The sequence below is a fragment of the Sinohyriopsis cumingii genome, chromosome 6 (genome assembly GCF_028554795.1).
Source record: "Sinohyriopsis cumingii isolate HCF-2022 chromosome 6, ASM2855479v2, whole genome shotgun sequence".
Taxonomy (NCBI): domain Eukaryota; kingdom Metazoa; phylum Mollusca; class Bivalvia; order Unionida; family Unionidae; genus Sinohyriopsis; species Sinohyriopsis cumingii.
Window position 1 is genome coordinate 128,914,016 of NC_142966.1, and position 19,356 is coordinate 128,933,371.

Consider the following 19,356-nt stretch of genomic DNA (forward strand, 5'->3'; position numbering starts at 1 on the left):
TGGGTAAACTGCGAGAATATCCGTTATATGATAATTTACGTTTTAACTGCCAGATTGATGAAGTACGCAAACAAGCTACTAAGGATACCAAAGGTCCTCCGCCACAACCGGAAAACCAATACAGAACATTTCCGGAAATCAACAAAAGGATCCAAGTCGCACAATTCGAACACAAACCTCTGACAAAGCTGTCCCATCTTAGTTCCTCTCGTCGAGGACGAGTTCTGGCGAACCAAGTTGGACCAAGGATTAGAAGGCATCGATCGCTTACGCCACCGTTTTTCTACATGATCGCCACCATCTCTTAATACATGACATCATCTCCAAACCACCCTTAATAATGATCCCGACAGAAGAAAGGTTACAAATGCTTTGCTTTCGTATGGCAGAAGGTAGGGAACGATTATCAGTGGACCCGACAACTGGTTTCCAATTGACTCTGTATCGATTTCAAAACACGTCCTCCTCTGACAAGAGTCCCATCAGCTAAATATATTGAAATGGTCCCATACAAAACCATCACCTTGCAGCACGAAGTGAACGACCTCTCCAAAAAAGGACGATAGAAACAATTTGTTGGTTCCAAAGGCAAACAGCACTCTGTCCTCGACATAAGCGCCCTCAATCAATTCATTCACGCTCCTTGGTTCTCAAGGAAAACACCATGGTGCATTTTGAATGCCATCAAAGAGGCACACTTCACAATGAGTATAGACGTTAAAGACACACATTTTGATAAGGCGTCAAAGAAGTTCCAGTTATTCCCCTACAAGAACATCGTATATTAATTCCGCACACTCTCATTTTGGACTCAACATCAGTCCCATGTTCTTAACTGTACATATCAACTGTAATTTGGCTCATGTCTTACCAGCTCTAAGGCAGCTACATCATGTTACTTGAACTAAATCATCAGGTGAGTTATATATTAGAGGACGATTTTATAACCCTTATTACACTGCTTACAAAGCTGGGTTCCTCGTCAACATTGACAAATCCGACCGAGCACCATTTCAGCAATTTCTTCACCTAGGTATGGAGTTCAACACACAATATAAAGATAGGACGTCTTCCTCAGGAACTGACACTGAAATTCAGGACAATGGTGGCTTCGTTACTCTCAAGGGAAAAACTCTCCGCACGTGCATTTGTTCGCTTCTAGGCTTGCTGAACGCGGCAGTAGACCTCATCACCCTAGCTAGCCTTCATTTGCGCCCTATATAAATGCTTAGTTTATCGTAATGGATGCAAATATTTGCTCGCTGGCCCAACATCTCGCCATTTGTATAACTGTGAGGTTTTGTAAGCAGACGTGGATTAATCTAATTTGGCTCATAGCGGGTATACTTCTGCAAATACAACCGTAGAAGTTTACAATAGGTATGGATGCAAGTACAGAAGGCTGAGAGCTCAGCTTCTGTCGTCTTTTGGCAAAGTCAATTGGATGTGGTCTCCCAAGCACCGACGTATGCTTATCATTATGCTAGAGATGAAGGCCTTGTAGACACCCTTTCACTGGTGGCCGGAATTTCTAAATGGAAAGGGAGTCCTCATTCTGACCGACCACTCTTCGGTGGCGACGTATCTCAAACGGAAAGGCCAAACAAAGTCCACATACCTTTATATAATTGTTTTGCGACTTTCTCTGGTGGTGTCCTCAACAACAAGTCCGTGTCTAAGTTCATCATATTCCTTGACTGATAAAGTACTGAAAATTATGTATCCGGGTAGAACCAACTTATACAGACGGAATGATCCTTCGATCACTCGAATTTCTCTCCGATCTTTACACGATGGTACCAATCACTGGTGGACCTCTTTGCGACATGATGGAACACCAAGCTCCCAACCTATGTCTCACCAGTCCCTCTTCCGAAATCCTGGGCTTTCGACGCGCTATCCATAGGTTGCAACGGCCTGGATGCATAAACCTGCCGTCCAACACATCATAAGACGCATGTGATACAAGAACGCAAGACAACCGGAGTATCTCGTCGTCTTCATTTCACCACTCAGATGGGAGTTTTCGTATATCAGCCACTTCATCAATCTTACAACGGAAATTTCTCAGAAACTAAAGACTTTCTCTCATCTACTTAAACAATCACGACGGTTCTTGTTTCTCAGAAATACAGACCTACTGAACCTACACGTCTGGATCATACTAAACAGGCCCCTTAGACATAAACAGTCGCAGAGACAATCGCTGAAGCAAGAATGCGCTGGACTCTGAAAGCTTAGGGAGGCAAATGGATTTTATTTACACATTGGAGTATATAGGAACACACTATATCTCTACATGCATCTATACCTGAGAAAGCTAACTACCTCCTCTGGCTCTTCGACGAGGAAATGTTAGCATTAAACACAATCAAACTTTACAGCAACATGATCGCAGACACCATTGATCGTCATGAAAAAGAGGTTATATGGCAAACAAAGACTTATCCTACCTCGTCTTCAACTTTCATTATACACGGTCTAAAACGTTTTGCCTCTTTGCTCAGAGTGGAATATATCATGGGTACAAGCCTGGTTAAACAAAGCATCCGCTTATCCGCTTTCAAATGACTGATTGACAAAAAGCATCCGCTTATCCGCTTTCAAATGACTGATTGGCACAATTTTATACAAAACATGCTTCCTCATCACATTATTGACGGCAGGCAGGATAAGCGAAACACAAACCATATCAATGTACCCGAATAATATGTAGTTCCGACAAGACCGATTAGTTTCATTTATGACGGATCCCTCTTTCATCGCCAAAACAAAGCTGCCCTCCATGTGTAACCAAACCCTTGTACTGAAAGCATTGTCTTCTATTGACACCTCCATTCAAGGCCATCTACAGGACCCAGTATGCGCTTTAAAATGTAATCTTCAAAAGACAGAAATGTTGCGTCCAAGAAGATGACGCCTATTCTTCCTTTCAAACATGGAAAGAACGATATAACAAATCGCACTCTTTCGTCATGGATTAAGTGTTTTATTCGCTCTGCGTATCAATACATAACTCTAGCTCAGATGAGTTTGTTACGCATTTCGTCTCATGAGGTTAGAACAGTTACGAAAAGAATAGCCTTTGACCGGAACTGTTCTCTAACTGACATTATGCATGCCATGGGATTGAGATCGAAGTCCACACTCTCCCAAAGGGCTCAGTTGGATCCAGTGGGATGTATAGCGGTGGCGCAACAGGTCATCTTTCCAGGTCGTTTGACACTTTCATAACACGCGGCTTCACGACTTTCGCTGGATTTGCGGAAGGGAAAATAGTAACTTTTCAAAGAGGCTCCACCAGTCGTGTTACCAAGGAGCTGTCTCCAATAAGTTAGAGGACCAGAGGTATTCTCTTTTGGGGTAAAGGGATGTGCCTGCCTCTACCTCTTACCTGTGCTCGGAAGGTATTATTATTGTTTAACATATATAAAGAAGAAACTAATTTGTTGCTAGTAAACTATGTGTCTTCACGAAAAATTACCCGATCATGAAACACAACCCCAACCTTCCCACAGTTAATTCCGTTTAGAGAGGGTGCATTACGCACCAGTAATAACTGATATACACGGGTTTTGACGCAATCGCATTATTAAGGGGAGATCAATATGTCCAACCGCCATCTAGGTGGGCGGAAAATCTTTAGCTCCCTTAACAGTTTTCTCTGAGTAGGAAGGATTTGTGAGGTAGCAGTAGTTATAATAAGGTATTATGAGGGGTTAAGTCTTTTCAATAAAATATAGTTTACTACACGATATAGTTTTAACAAAGGATAAGAATTTCAAACAAAAAACAAGAAGACCATTTGAAACGAAATCGAAAGCACCCTTCGTAAACACTATATTTAAATGACGAGACATCTTTCAGTACAATGAACCTTGACTGTACAAATGTCCTGCTACTTTTAATGTCAAATGCAATGAATAATTCATATGCATTCACCCATATTTATGTTTATATAAAGGTAAGTTAACAATATTGTTGGTATCATTACACATAATACGTCAATCATATTTTGCAGTGTATTTCAATCGACGTAAGTATTCTATTTATATTTTGCCTTCAGCGCATTTATTTTAATATTACAGAGAAGACGACAAAAATGCGCCTCATCCTCCTAAAACAGGAATAACTGAAAGCGTTGGAATCCAGACGAAGACGGACGGGTAAAAGGAATATATGTTGATTAAGTAGTATTTGTTCAAGGCATCCATTTTTTATTGATCTCTCAAATGCTGTCATTCTCTAAGCATGCAACTTTGCAGTTCGTTCAGTAAATAATAAAAACATAGTTTGGGTGTGTCAAAGGTTGTTTCTTTTTGAAACCTTTTATAGCTTCTCCTAGTATAACAAAATGAACCTTTTATCTTGAACTGTGACAGTAGAAACTACGTTTCATTGTTCCAAAGGGTACGAATTTTTGATTCATCTATAACTTTCATCTTTCCATGCGTATATCTTATATTACAGAAGGGAAGAATCAAATGAGACCCATGCACCTACAGTAGGAATCGAAATAAAGAAGGACGGGTAAGAGAAAAAATAATATATATATATATATATATTGAAACAACATATGTCTTTCTATCGGCGTCTAACCGAACTATGTCTTGACAGTGAATCACAAAAATGAAAAGCATATTGTGCATGTACCTCTGGTTGTTTTTCTTTTACAACCTTGTATTGCTTCTTTTGGTGTAATAAAACTAGTCTAGCAATACGACCGTGGCATTGCATAATACATTTCCTTTTCCAAATAGTAAGACTTTCAGGCTAAATGTATAATTCTTTAAGAAGAAGACAAGTTAAGACTGTATAAAAATAACTCTTCTGAAATCATATAAAAAACTGAGGAGACCTGTTTGAATAAAATGAACTTTGATTGTAGAAAAGTCCTGCTAAATTTTAATGTCCACATCAATGTATTGTATATTCCCAAATCATTTCAATCTAACGGCTAAGGACAAAGACACATTAGGCCTACATGCTGACACGATTTTAGCGCTACATATTTGGCGGATAAGGGAGATAAATCATCAAAGGACCCCCATTTGCTAAACGCCAGATATCTGCATGATAGGATACAGCACCGTCACGTACATCACCAACACAGGACTCCTCGTTTCTTGGCGACAAATATAGGCGTAGCCTCATACGGGTTCGACTCTATATCTCTTCATGATCAGCGAGAGAACAAGAAAAACAATGTCTCAGCTCGCATAGCTAATTCTAGGAACAGTCACTTGGATTAAACATTACGTAACCCGTCTCAATATTATGACTTGGAAGACGTCTTTCCTACAAAGAGGGTATACTTCCGCTTCGAGTGACCTGTGCCTGTTACAAGGGATCATATTGAACAAAGACTTCAAAACAAACACGATAAGTTACCGGAAGTCAATGTGTCCTTCAGTCTATTGAATTAGTGTATACGAACATTTATTGAAACCAGTCTAATAGACATAGGGCCTCAATGCACTCTCTATTTACGATGCGGAGCTTAGTACCTCAACTTCCGACGAATGTCACATATGACGTTTCTTAACCCCTGGTCAATAGAAGAGATTCTTTAATCGATGACCGATTGTAAATTAATGTTTCCACTCCATGTCGCTACACGAGTTTTCTCAATGCCAGACCTCGAAACTTCTCACTACTCCTTCTCAGGCACCTTAAAAGACGTCAGCCTCTCCTTATGTAAGCAGCTGTAACGATGCTTGTTCTCAAACTACTTCGTCACCTCGTGACTGTAATATGGTGCGGAGAGACACAATCTTTAGAGCTTCGATTTAGAAAAATTTTTCCACTTCTTAACATATGGCTCTGCCCTCTTCTTCCTACCTTATCAAGCACTTGGACCAGAGATCCATCATCTGTTGATTTTATGATGAACACGAAACCATCCAACATCAGATTGCCTCCTTGGTCTAGCATAATCACAGATAGTTGAACAGTTTCCTTCATCTATTACAAGATCTCAACATCAAACGTATTGTATTCACACAAAAGCGCATTCCATCAAGTTTTCATCGTCGGTTGTACTGTTGTCAACCACCAGATTTTCATTTGGACACACCAGCAATTGACTTTGACATCGCAGCTACAGGGTTGACAAAGCCATATTATATTCGTAGGGATTGACAATTTTTTGAAGACACTCAACAGTTGGTCCTCAATGTATTAGCCTTGGGCTTTATGTTGATATTGGTATCTACAGCTATTTTCCAACGTGCTGAATAGAGCTCATCTTCTTCTGCTCTGATTTCCACAGGAGATGCACGGGAGTCGATCACTATAATGGCCGGGATCTTGAACAGTGCTACCGAACATACCTTAGCTAGTGCTGTCAATGTAGCTGATCAATTACTATTGGCCAAATTAGACGCACTAAACTCTACCACCGCTTTCATTAAGGATCACCATCCGGGTAAACTGCGAGAATATCCGTTATATGATAATTTACGTTTTAACTGCCAGATTGATGAAGTACGCAAACAAGCTACTAAGGATACCAAAGGTCCTCCGCCACAACCGGAAAACCAATACAGAACATTTCCGGAAATCAACAAAAGGATCCAAGTCGCACAATTCGAACACAAACCTCTGACAAGCTGTCCCATCTTAGTTCCTCTCGTCGAGGACGAGTTCTGGCGAACCAAGTTGGACCAAGGATTAGAAGGCATCGATCGCTTACGCCACCGTTTTTCTACATGATCGCCACCATCTCTTAATACATGACATCATCTCCAAACCACCCTTAATAATGATCCCGACAGAAGAAAGGTTACAAATGCTTTGCTTTCGTATGGCAGAAGGTAGGGAACGATTATCAGTGGACCCGACAACTGGTTTCCAATTGACTCTGTATCGATTTCAAAACACGTCCTCCTCTGACAAGAGTCCCATCAGCTAAATATATTGAAATGGTCCCATACAAAACCATCACCTTGCAGCACGAAGTGAACGACCTCTCCAAAAAAGGACGATAGAAACAATTTGTTGGTTCCAAAGGCAAACAGCACTCTGTCCTCGACATAAGCGCCCTCAATCAATTCATTCACGCTCCTTGGTTCTCAAGGAAAACACCATGGTACATTTTGAATGCCATCAAAGAGGCACACTTCACAATGAGTATATACGTTAAAGACACACATTTTGATAAGGCGTCAAAGAAGTTCCAGTTATTCCCCTACAAGAACATCGTCTATTAATTCCGCACACTCTCATTTTGGACTCAACATCAGTCCCAGGTTCTTAACTGTACATATCAACTGTAATTTGGCTCATGTCTTACCAGCTCTAAGGCAGCGACATCATGTTACTTGAACTAAATCATCAGGTGAGTTATATATTAGAGGACGATTTTATAACCCTTATTACACTGCTTACAAAGCTGGGTTTCCTCGTCAACATTGACAAATCCGACCGAGCACCATTTCAGCAATTTCTTCACCTAGGTATGGAGTTCAACACACAATATAAAGATAGGACGTCTTCCTCAGGAACTGACACTGAAATTCAGGACAATGGTGGCTTCGTTACTGTCAAGGGAAAAACTCTCCGCACGTGCATTTGTTCGCTTCTAGGCTTGCTGAACGCGGCAGTAGACCTCATCACCCTAGCTAGCCTTCATTTGCGCCCTATATAAATGCTTAGTTTATCGTAATGGATGCAAATATTTGCTCGCTGGCCCAACATCTCGCCATTTGTATAACTGTGAGGTTTTGTAAGCAGACGTGGATTAATCTAATTTGGCTCATAGCGGGTATACTTCTGCAAATACAACCGTAGAAGTTTACAATAGGTATGGATGCAAGTACAGAAGGCTGAGAGCTCAGCTTCTGTCGTCTTTTGGCAAAGTCAATTGGATGTGGTCTCCCAAGCACCGACGTATGCTTATCATTATGCTAGAGATGAAGGCCTTGTAGACACCCTTTCACTGGTGGCCGGAATTTCTAAATGGAAAGGGAGTCCTCATTCTGACCGACAACTCTTCGGTGGCGACGTATCTCAAACGGAAAGGCCAAACAATGTCCACATACCTTTATATAATTGTTTTGCGACTTTCTCTGGTGGTGTCCTCAACAACAAGTCCGTGTCTAAGTTCATCATATTCCTTGACTGATAAAGTACTGAAAATTATGTATCCGGGTAGAACCAACTTATACAGACGGAATGATCCTTCGATCACTCGAATTTCTCTCCGATCTTTACACGATGGTACCAATCACTGGTGGACCTCTTTGCGACATGATGGAACACCAAGCTCCCAACCTATGTCTCACCAGTCCCTCTTCCGAAATCCTGGGCTTTCGACGCGCTATCCATAGGTTGCAACGGCCTGGATGCATAAACCTGCCGTCCAACACATCATAAGACGCATGTGATACAAGAACGCAAGACAACCGGAGTATCTCGTCGTCTTCATTTCACCACTCAGATGGGAGTTTTCGTATATCAGCCACTTCATCAATCTTACAACGGAAATTTCTCAGAAACTAAAGACTTTCTCTCATCTACTTAAACAATCACGACGGTTCTTGTTTCTCCCAAATACAGACCTACTGAACCTGCACGTCTGGATCATACTAAACAGGCCCTTAGACATAAACAGTCGCAGAGACAATCGCTGAAGCAAGAATGCGCTGGACTCTGAAAGCTTAGGGAGGCAAATGGATTTTATTTACACATTGGAGTATATAGGAACACACTATATCTCTACATGCATCTATACCTGAGAAAGCTAACTACCTCCTCTGGCTCTTCGACGAGGAAATGTTAGCATTAAACACAATCAAACTTTACAGCAACATGATCGCAGACACCATTGATCGTCATGAAAAAGAGGTTATATGGCAAACAAAGACTTATCCTACCTCGTCTTCAACTTTCATTATACACGGTCTAAAACGTTTTGCCTCTTTGCTCAGAGTGGAATATATCATGGGTACAAGCCTGGTTAAACAAAGCATCCGCTTATCCGCTTTCAAATGACTGATTGACAAAAAGCATCCGCTTATCCGCTTTCAAATGACTGATTGGCACAATTTTATACAAAACATGCTTCCTCATCACATTATTGACGGCAGGCAGGATAAGCGAAACACAAACCATATCAATGTACCCGAATAATATGTAGTTCCGACAAGACCGATTAGTTTCATTTATGACGGATCCCTCTTTCATCGCCAAAACAAAGCTGCCCTCCATGTGTAACCAAACCCTTGTACTGAAAGCATTGTCTTCTATTGACACCTCCATTCAAGGCCATCTACAGGACCCAGTATGCGCTTTAAAATGTAATCTTCAAAAGACAGAAATGTTGCGTCCAAGAAGATGACGCCTATTCTTCCTTTCAAACATGGAAAGAACGATATAACAAATCGCACTCTTTCGTCATGGATTAAGTGTTTTATTCGCTCTGCGTATCAATACATAACTCTAGCTCAGATGAGTTTGTTACGCATTTCGTCTCATGAGGTTAGAACAGTTACGAAAAGAATAGCCTTTGACCGGAACTGTTCTCTAACTGACATTATGCATGCCATGGGATTGAGATCGAAGTCCACACTCTCCCAAAGGGCTCAGTTGGATCCAGTGGGATGTATAGCGGTGGCGCAACAGGTCATCTTTCCAGGTCGTTTGACACTTTCATAACACGCGGCTTCACGACTTTCGCTGGATTTGCGGAAGGGAAAATAGTAACTTTTCAAAGAGGCTCCACCAGTTGTGTTACCAAGGAGCTGTCTCCAATAAGTTAGAGGACCAGAGGTATTCTCTTTTGGGGTAAAGGGATGTGCCTGCCTCTACCTCTTACCTGTGCTCGGAAGGTATTATTATTGTTTAACATATATAAAGAAGAAACTAATTTGTTGCTAGTAAACTATGTGTCTTCACGAAAAATTACCCGATCATGAAACACAACCCCAACCTTCCCACAGTTAATTCCGTTTAGAGAGGGTGCATTACGCACCAGTAATAACTGATATACACGGGTTTTGACGCAATCGCATTATTAAGGGGAGATCAATATGTCCAACCGCCATCTAGGTGGGCGGAAAATCTTTAGCTCCCTTAACAGTTTTCTCTGAGTAGGAAGGATTTGTGAGGTAGCAGTAGTTATAATAAGGTATTATGAGGGGTTAAGTCTTTTCAATAAAATATAGTTTACTACACGATATAGTTTTAACAAAGGATAAGAATTTCAAACAAAAAACAAGAAGACCATTTGAAACGAAATCGAAAGCACCCTTCGTAAACACTATATTTAAATGACGAGACATCTTTCAGTACAATGAACCTTGACTGTACAAATGTCCTGCTACTTTTAATGTCAAATGCAATGAATAATTCATATGCATTCACCCATATTTATGTTTATATAAAGGTAAGTTAACAATATTGTTGGTATCATTACACATAATACGTCAATCATATTTTGCAGTGTATTTCAATCGACTTAAGTATTCTTTTTATATTTTGCCTTCAGCGCATTTATTTTAATATTACAGAGAAGACGACAAAAATGCGCCTCATCCTCCTAAAACAGGAATAACTGAAAGCGTAGGAATCCAGACGAAGACGGACGGGTAAAAGAAATATATGCTGATTAAGTAGTATTTGTTCAAGGCATCCATTTTTTATTGATCTCTCAAATGCTGTCATTCTCTAAGCATGCAACTTTGCAGTTCGTTCAGTAAATAATAAAAACATAGTTTGGGTGTGTCAAAGGTTGTTTCTTTTTGAAACCTTTTATAGCTTCTCCTAGTATAACAAAATGAACCTTTTATCTTGAACTGTGACAGTAGAAACTACGTTTCATTGTTCCAAAGGGTACGAATTTTTGATTCATCTATAACTTTCATCTTTCCATGCGTATATCTTATATTACAGAAGGGAAGAATCAAATGAGACCCATGCACCTACAGTAGGAATCGAAATAAAGAAGGACGGGTAAGAGAAAAAATAAAATATATATATATATATTGAAACAACATATGTCTTTCTATCGGCGTCTAACCGAACTATGTCTTGACAGTGAATCACAAAAATGAAAAGCATATTGTGCATGTACCTCTGGTTGTTTTTCTTTTACAACCTTGTATTGCTTCTTTTGGTGTAATAAAACTAGTCTAGCAATACGACCGTGGCATTGCATAATACATTTCCTTTTCCAAATAGTAAGACTTTCAGGCTAAATGTATAATTCTTTAAGAAGAAGACAAGTTAAGACTGTATAAAAATAACTCTTCTGAAATCATATAAAAAACTGAGGAGACCTGTTTGAATAAAATGAACTTTGATTGTAGAAAAGTCCTGCTAAATTTTAATGTCCACATCAATGTATTGTATATTCCCAAATCATTTCAATCTAACGGCTAAGGACAAAGACACATTAGGCCTACATGCTGACACGATTTTAGCGCTACATATTTGGCGGATAAGGGAGATAAATCATCAAAGGACCCCCATTTGCTAAACGCCAGATATCTGCATGATAGGATACAGCACCGTCACGTACATCACCAACACAGGACTCCTCGTTTCTTGGCGACAAATATAGGCGTAGCCTCATACGGGTTCGACTCTATATCTCTTCATGATCAGCGAGAGAACAAGAAAAACAATGTCTCAGCTCGCATAGCTAATTCTAGGAACAGTCACTTGGATTAAACATTACGTAACCCGTCTCAATATTATGACTTGGAAGACGTCTTTCCTACAAAGAGGGTATACTTCCGCTTCGAGTGACCTGTGCCTGTTACAAGGGATCATATTGAACAAAGACTTCAAAACAAACACGATAAGTTACCGGAAGTCAATGTGTCCTTCAGTCTATTGAATTAGTGTATACGAACATTTATTGAAACCAGTCTAATAGACATAGGGCCTCAATGCACTCTCTATTTACGATGCGGAGCTTAGTACCTCAACTTCCGACGAATGTCACATATGACGTTTCTTAACCCCTGGTCAATAGAAGAGATTCTTTAATCGATGACCGATTGTAAATTAATGTTTCCACTCCATGTCACTACACGAGTTTTCTCAATGCCAGACCTCGAAACTTCTCACTACTCCTTCTCAGGCACCTTAAAAGACGTCAGCCTCTCCTTATGTAAGCAGCTGTAACGATGCTTGTTCTCAAACTACTTCGTCACCTCGTGACTGTAATATGGTGCGGAGAGACACAATCTTTAGAGCTTCGATTTAGAAAAACTTTTCCACTTCTTAACATATGGCTCTGCCCTCTTCTTCCTACCTTATCAAGCACTTGGACCAGAGATCCATCATCTGTTGATTTTATGATGAACACGAAACCATCCAACATCAGATTGCCTCCTTGGTCTAGCATAATCACAGATAGTTGAACAGTTTCCTTCATCTGTTACAAGATCTCAACATCAAACGTATTGTATTCACACAAAAGCGCATTCCATCAAGTTTTCATCGTCGGTTGTACTGTTGTCAACCACCAGATTTTCATTTGGACACACCAGCAATTGACTTTGACATCGCAGCTACAGGGTTGACAAAGCCATATTATATTCGTAGGGATTGACAATTTTTTGAAGACACTCAACAGTTGGTCCTCAATGTATTAGCCTTGGGCTTTATGTTGATATTGGTATCTACAGCTATTTTCCAACGTGCTGAATAGAGCTCATCTTCTTCTGCTCTGATTTCCACAGGAGATGCACGGGAGTCGATCACTATAATGGCCGGGATCTTGAACAGTGCTACCGAACATACCTTAGCTAATGCTGTCAATGTAGCTGATCAATTACTATTGGCCAAATTAGACGCACTAAACTCTACCACCGCTTTCATTAAGGATCACCATCCGGGTAAACTGCGAGAATATCCGTTATATGATAATTTACGTTTTAACTGCCAGATTGATGAAGTACGCAAACAAGCTACTAAGGATACCAAAGGTCCTCCGCCACAACCGGAAAACCAATACAGAACATTTCGGGAAATCAACAAAAGGATCCAAGTCGCACAATTCGAACACAAACCTCTGACAAGCTGTCCCATCTTTGTTCCTCTCGTCGAGGACGAGTTCTGGCGAACCAAGTTGGACCAAGGATTAGAAGGCATCGATCGCTTACGCCACCGTTTTTCTACATGATCGCCACCATCTCTTAATACATGACATCATCTCCAAACCACCCTTAATAATGATCCCGACAGAAGAAAGGTTACAAATGCTTTGCTTTCGTATGGCAGAAGGTAGGGAACGATTATCAGTGGACCCGACAACTGGTTTCCAATTGACTCTGTATCGATTTCAAAACACGTCCTCCTCTGACAAGAGTCCCATCAGCTAAATATATTGAAATGGTCCCATACAAAACCATCACCTTGCAGCACGAAGTGAACGACCTCTCCAAAAAAGGACGATAGAAACAATTTGTTGGTTCCAAAGGCAAACAGCACTCTGTCCTCGACATAAGCGCCCTCAATCAATTCATTCACGCTCCTTGGTTCTCAAGGAAAACACCATGGTACATTTTGAATGCCATCAAAGAGGCACACTTCACAATGAGTATATACGTTAAAGACACACATTTTGATAAGGCGTCAAAGAAGTTCCAGTTATTCCCCTACAAGAACATCGTCTATTAATTCCGCACACTCTCATTTTGGACTCAACATCAGTCCCAGGTTCTTAACTGTACATATCAACTGTAATTTGGCTCATGTCTTACCAGCTCTAAGGCAGCGACATCATGTTACTTGAACTAAATCATCAGGTGAGTTATATATTAGAGGACGATTTTATAACCCTTATTACACTGCTTACAAAGCTGGGTTTCCTCGTCAACATTGACAAATCCGACCGAGCACCATTTCAGCAATTTCTTCACCTAGGTATGGAGTTCAACACACAATATAAAGATAGGACGTCTTCCTCAGGAACTGACACTGAAATTCAGGACAATGGTGGCTTCGTTACTGTCAAGGGAAAAACTCTCCGCACGTGCATTTGTTCGCTTCTAGGCTTGCTGAACGCGGCAGTAGACCTCATCACCCTAGCTAGCCTTCATTTGCGCCCTATATAAATGCTTAGTTTATCGTAATGGATGCAAATATTTGCTCGCTGGCCCAACATCTCGCCATTTGTATAACTGTGAGGTTTTGTAAGCAGACGTGGATTAATCTAATTTGGCTCATAGCGGGTATACTTCTGCAAATACAACCGTAGAAGTTTACAATAGGTATGGATGCAAGTACAGAAGGCTGAGAGCTCAGCTTCTGTCGTCTTTTGGCAAAGTCAATTGGATGTGGTCTCCCAAGCACCGACGTATGCTTATCATTATGCTAGAGATGAAGGCCTTGTAGACACCCTTTCACTGGTGGCCGGAATTTCTAAATGGAAAGGGAGTCCTCATTCTGACCGACAACTCTTCGGTGGCGACGTATCTCAAACGGAAAGGCCAAACAATGTCCACATACCTTTATATAATTGTTTTGCGACTTTCTCTGGTGGTGTCCTCAACAACAAGTCCGTGTCTAAGTTCATCATATTCCTTGACTGATAAAGTACTGAAAATTATGTATCCGGGTAGAACCAACTTATACAGACGGAATGATCCTTCGATCACTCGAATTTCTCTCCGATCTTTACACGATGGTACCAATCACTGGTGGACCTCTTTGCGACATGATGGAACACCAAGCTCCCAACCTATGTCTCACCAGTCCCTCTTCCGAAATCCTGGGCTTTCGACGCGCTATCCATAGGTTGCAACGGCCTGGATGCATAAACCTGCCGTCCAACACATCATAAGACGCATGTGATACAAGAACGCAAGACAACCGGAGTATCTCGTCGTCTTCATTTCACCACTCAGATGGGAGTTTTCGTATATCAGCCACTTCATCAATCTTACAACGGAAATTTCTCAGAAACTAAAGACTTTCTCTCATCTACTTAAACAATCACGACGGTTCTTGTTTCTCCCAAATACAGACCTACTGAACCTGCACGTCTGGATCATACTAAACAGGCCCTTAGACATAAACAGTCGCAGAGACAATCGCTGAAGCAAGAATGCGCTGGACTCTGAAAGCTTAGGGAGGCAAATGGATTTTATTTACACATTGGAGTATATAGGAACACACTATATCCCTACATGCATCTATACCTGAGAAAGCTAACTACCTCCTCTGGCTCTTCGACGAGGAAATGTTAGCATTAAACACAATCAAATTTTACAGCAACATGATCGCAGACACCATTGATCGTTATGAAAAAGAGGTTATATGGCAAACAAAGACTTATCCTACCTCGTCTTCAACTTTCATTATACACGGTCTAAAACGTTTTGCCTCTTTGCTCAGAGTGGAATATATCATGGCTACAAGTCTGGTTAAACAAAGCATCCGCTTATCCGCTTTCAAATGACTGATTGGCAAAAAGCATCCGCTTATCCGCTTTCAAATGACTGATTGGCACAATTTTATACAAAACATGCTTCCTCATCACATTATTGACGGCAGGCAGGATAAGCGAAATACAAACCATATCAATGTACCCGAATAATATGTAGTTCCGACAAGACCGATTAGTTTCATTTATGACGGATCCCTCTTTCATCGCCAAAACAAAGCTGCCCTCCATGTGTAACCAAACCCTTGTACTGAAAGCATTGTCTTCTATTGACACCTCCATTCAAGGCCATCTACAAGACCCAGTATGCGCTTTAAAATGTAATCTTGAAAAGACAGAAATGTTGCGTCCAAGAAGATGACGCCTATTCTTCCTTTCAAACATGGAAAGAACGATATAAAAAATCGCACTCTTTCGTCATGGATTAAGTGTTTTATTCGCTCTGCGTATCAATACATAACTCTAGCTCAGATGAGTTTGTTACGCATTTCGTCTCATGAGGTTAGAACAGTTACGAAAAGAATAGCCTTTGACCGGAACTGTTCTCTAACTGACATTATGCATGCCATGGGATTGAGATCGAAGTCCACACTCTCCCAAAGGGCTCAGTTGGATCCAGTGGGATATATAGCGGTGGCGCAACAGGTCATCTTTCCAGGTCGTTTGACACTTTCATAACACGCGGCTTCACGACTTTCGCTGGATTTGCGGAAGGGAAAATAGTAACTTTTCAAAAAGGCTCCACGATATATGTAATATTCTCCAGTCGTGTTACCAAGGAGCTGTCTCCAATAAGTTAGAGGACCAGAGATATTCTCTTTGGGGTAAAGGGATGTGCCTGCCTCTACCTCTTACCTGTGCTCGGAAGGTATTATTATTGTTTAACATATATAAAGAAGAAACTAATTTGTTGCTAGTAAACTATGTGTCTTCACGAAAAATTACCCGATCATGAAACACAACCCCAACCTTCCCACAGTTAATTCCGTTTAGAGAGGGTGCATTACGCACCAGTAATAACTGATATACACGGGTTTTGACGCAATCGCATTATTAAGGGGAGATCAATATGTCCAACCGCCATCTAGGTGGGCGGAAAATCTTTAGCTCCCTTAACAGTTTTCTCTGAGTAGGAAGGATTTGTGAGGTAGCAGTAGTTATAATAAGGTATTATGAGGGGTTAAGTCTTTTCAATAAAATATATTTTACTACACCATATAGTTTTAACAAAGGATAAGAATTTCAAACAAAAAACAAGAAGACCATTTGTAACGAAATCAAAATTACCCTTCGTAAATAATATATTTAAATGACGGGACATCTTTCAGTACAATGAACCTTGACTGTACAAATGTCCTGCTACTTTTAATGTCAAATGCAATGAATAATTCATATGCATTCACCCATATTTATGTTTATATAAAGGTAAGTTAACAATATTGTTGGTATCATTACACATAATACGTCAAATATATTTTGCAGTGTATTTCAATCGACTTAAATATCCTATTTATATTTTGCCTTCAGCGCATTTATTTTAATATTACAGAGAAGACGACAAAAATGCGCCTCATCCTCCTAAAACAGGAATAACTGAAAGCGTAGGAATCCAGACGAAGACGGACGGGTAAAAGGAATATATGTTGATTAAGTAGTATTTGTTCAAGGCATACATTTTTTATTGATCCCTCAAATGATGTCATTCTCTAAGCATGTAACTTTGCAGATCGTTCAGTAAATAATAAAAACATAGTTTGGGTGTGTGAAAGGTTGTTTCTTTTTGAAACCTTTTATAGCTTCTCCTAGTATAATAAAATGAATCTTTTACCTTGAAGTGTGACAGTAGAAACTACGTTTCATTGTTCCAAAGGGTACGAATTTTTGATTCATCTATAACTTTCATCTTTCCATGCGTATCTCTTATATTACAGAAGGGAAGAATCAAATGAGACCCATGGACCTACAGTAGGAATCGAAATAAAGAAGGACGGGTAAGATATATATATATATATATATATATATATATATATATATATATATATATATATATATATATATATATATATATATATATTGAAACAACATATGTCTTTCTATCGGCGTCTAACCAAACTATGTCTTGACAGTGAATGACAATAATCAACAGCATATTGTGCATGTACCTCTGGTTGTTTTTCTTTTACAACCTTGTATTGCTTCTTTTGGTGTAATAAAACTAGTCTAGCAATACGACCGTGGCATTGCATAATACATTTCCTTTTCCAAATAGTAAGACTTTCAGGCTAAATGTATAATTCTTTAAGAAGAAGACAAGTTAAGACTGTATAAAAATAACTCTTCTGAAATCATATAAAAAACTGAGGAGACCTGTTTGAATAAAATGAACTTTGATTGTAGAAAAGTCCTGCTAAATTTTAATGTCCACATCAATGTATTGTATATTCCCAAATCATTTCAATCTAACGGCTAAGGACAAAGACACATTAGGCCTACATGCTGACACGATTTTAGCGCTACATATTTGGCGGATAAGGGAGATAAATCATCAAAGGACCCCCATTTGCTAAACGCCAGATATCTGCATGATAGGATACAGCACCGTCACGTACATCACCAACACAGGACTCCTCGTTTCTTGGCGACAAATATAGGCGTAGCCTCATACGGGTTCGACTCTATATCTCATCAGCGAGAGAACAAGAAAAACAATGTCTCAGCTCGCATAGCTAATTCTAGGAACAGTCACTTGGATTAAACATTACGTAACCCGTCTCAATATTATGACTTGGAAGACGTCTTTCCTACAAAGAGGGTATACTTCCGTTTCGAGTGACCTGTGCCTGTTACAAGGGATCATATTGAACAAAGACTTCAAAACAAACACGATAAGTTACCGGATGTCACTGTGTCCTTCAGTCTATTGAATTAGTGTATACGAACATTTATTGAAACCAGTCTAATAGACATAGAGCCTCAATGCACTCTCTATTTACGATGCGGAGCTTAGTACCTCAACTTCCGACGAATGTCACATATGACGTTTCTTAACCCCTGGTCAATAGAAGAGATTCTTTAATCGATGACCGATTGTAAATTAATGTTTCCACTCCATGTCGCTGCACGAGTTTTCTCAGTGCAGACCTCGAAACTTCTCACTACTCCTTCTCAGGCACCTTAAAAGACGTCAGCCTCTCCTCATGTAAGCAGCTGTAACGATGCTTGTTCTCAAACTACTTCGTCACCTCGTGACTGTAATATGGTGCGGAGAGACACAATCTTTAGAGCTTCGATTTAGAAAAAATTTTCCACTTCTTAACATATGGCTCTGCCCTCTTCTTCCTACCTTATCAAGCACTTGGACCAGAGATCCATCATCTGTTGATTTTATGATGAACACGGAACCATCCAACATCAGATTGCTTCCTTGGTCTAGCAGAATCACAGATAGTTGAACAGTTTACTTCATCTATTACAAGATCTCAGCATCAAACGTATTTTATTCACACAAAAGCGCCTTTCATCATGATTTCATCCTCGTTTGTAATGTTGCCATGCACCAGTTTTTCATTTCGATACCACAGCTATTGAATGTGACATCGCAGTTTAGGGGCTGACAAAACCATATTCTATTCGCATGGATTCAAAATCATTTGAAGGCACTCAACAGTTGATCCTCATTATTTTTGCTGTCTGCATTATGTTGAGATTGGTGTTTACAGCTATCTTCCAACGTGCTGAACAGAGCTCATCTTCTTCTTCTCCGATTTCCACAGCACATGCATGGCAGTCCATCACCGTAATGGCCTGGATCTTAAACAGAGATACCCAACATACCTTACCCAATGCTGTCACTGCAGCTGAATAGTTACTATTGGCGGAACGACCGTTATCTCATAATTTGCATTTGAACTGTCAGATTGATGAGGTACGCAAACAAGCTACTAAAGATACTACTC

General features: G+C 40.1%; 1 protein-coding gene across 3 annotated transcripts in view; it reads left to right on the forward strand.

The window, feature by feature from the left end:
- The first annotated feature begins 4,068 nt into the window (after nucleotides 1–4,068).
- Nucleotides 4,069–19,356, forward strand: part of LOC149797944 (uncharacterized) — a 127,813-nt gene continuing 112,525 nt past the window's right edge. The window contains exons 1-6 of one of the 3 annotated variants that reach the window (XM_089963005.1): nucleotides 4,069–4,166; nucleotides 4,471–4,530; nucleotides 10,512–10,589; nucleotides 10,894–10,953; nucleotides 16,950–17,027; nucleotides 17,332–17,391. The gene's annotated coding sequence lies outside the window, so the exon portion shown is untranslated. The remainder of the gene's footprint in view (nucleotides 4,167–4,470; nucleotides 4,531–10,511; nucleotides 10,590–10,893; nucleotides 10,954–16,949; nucleotides 17,028–17,331; nucleotides 17,392–19,356) is intronic. The other 2 variants (XM_089963007.1, XM_089963006.1) reach the window with 2 other exon arrangements.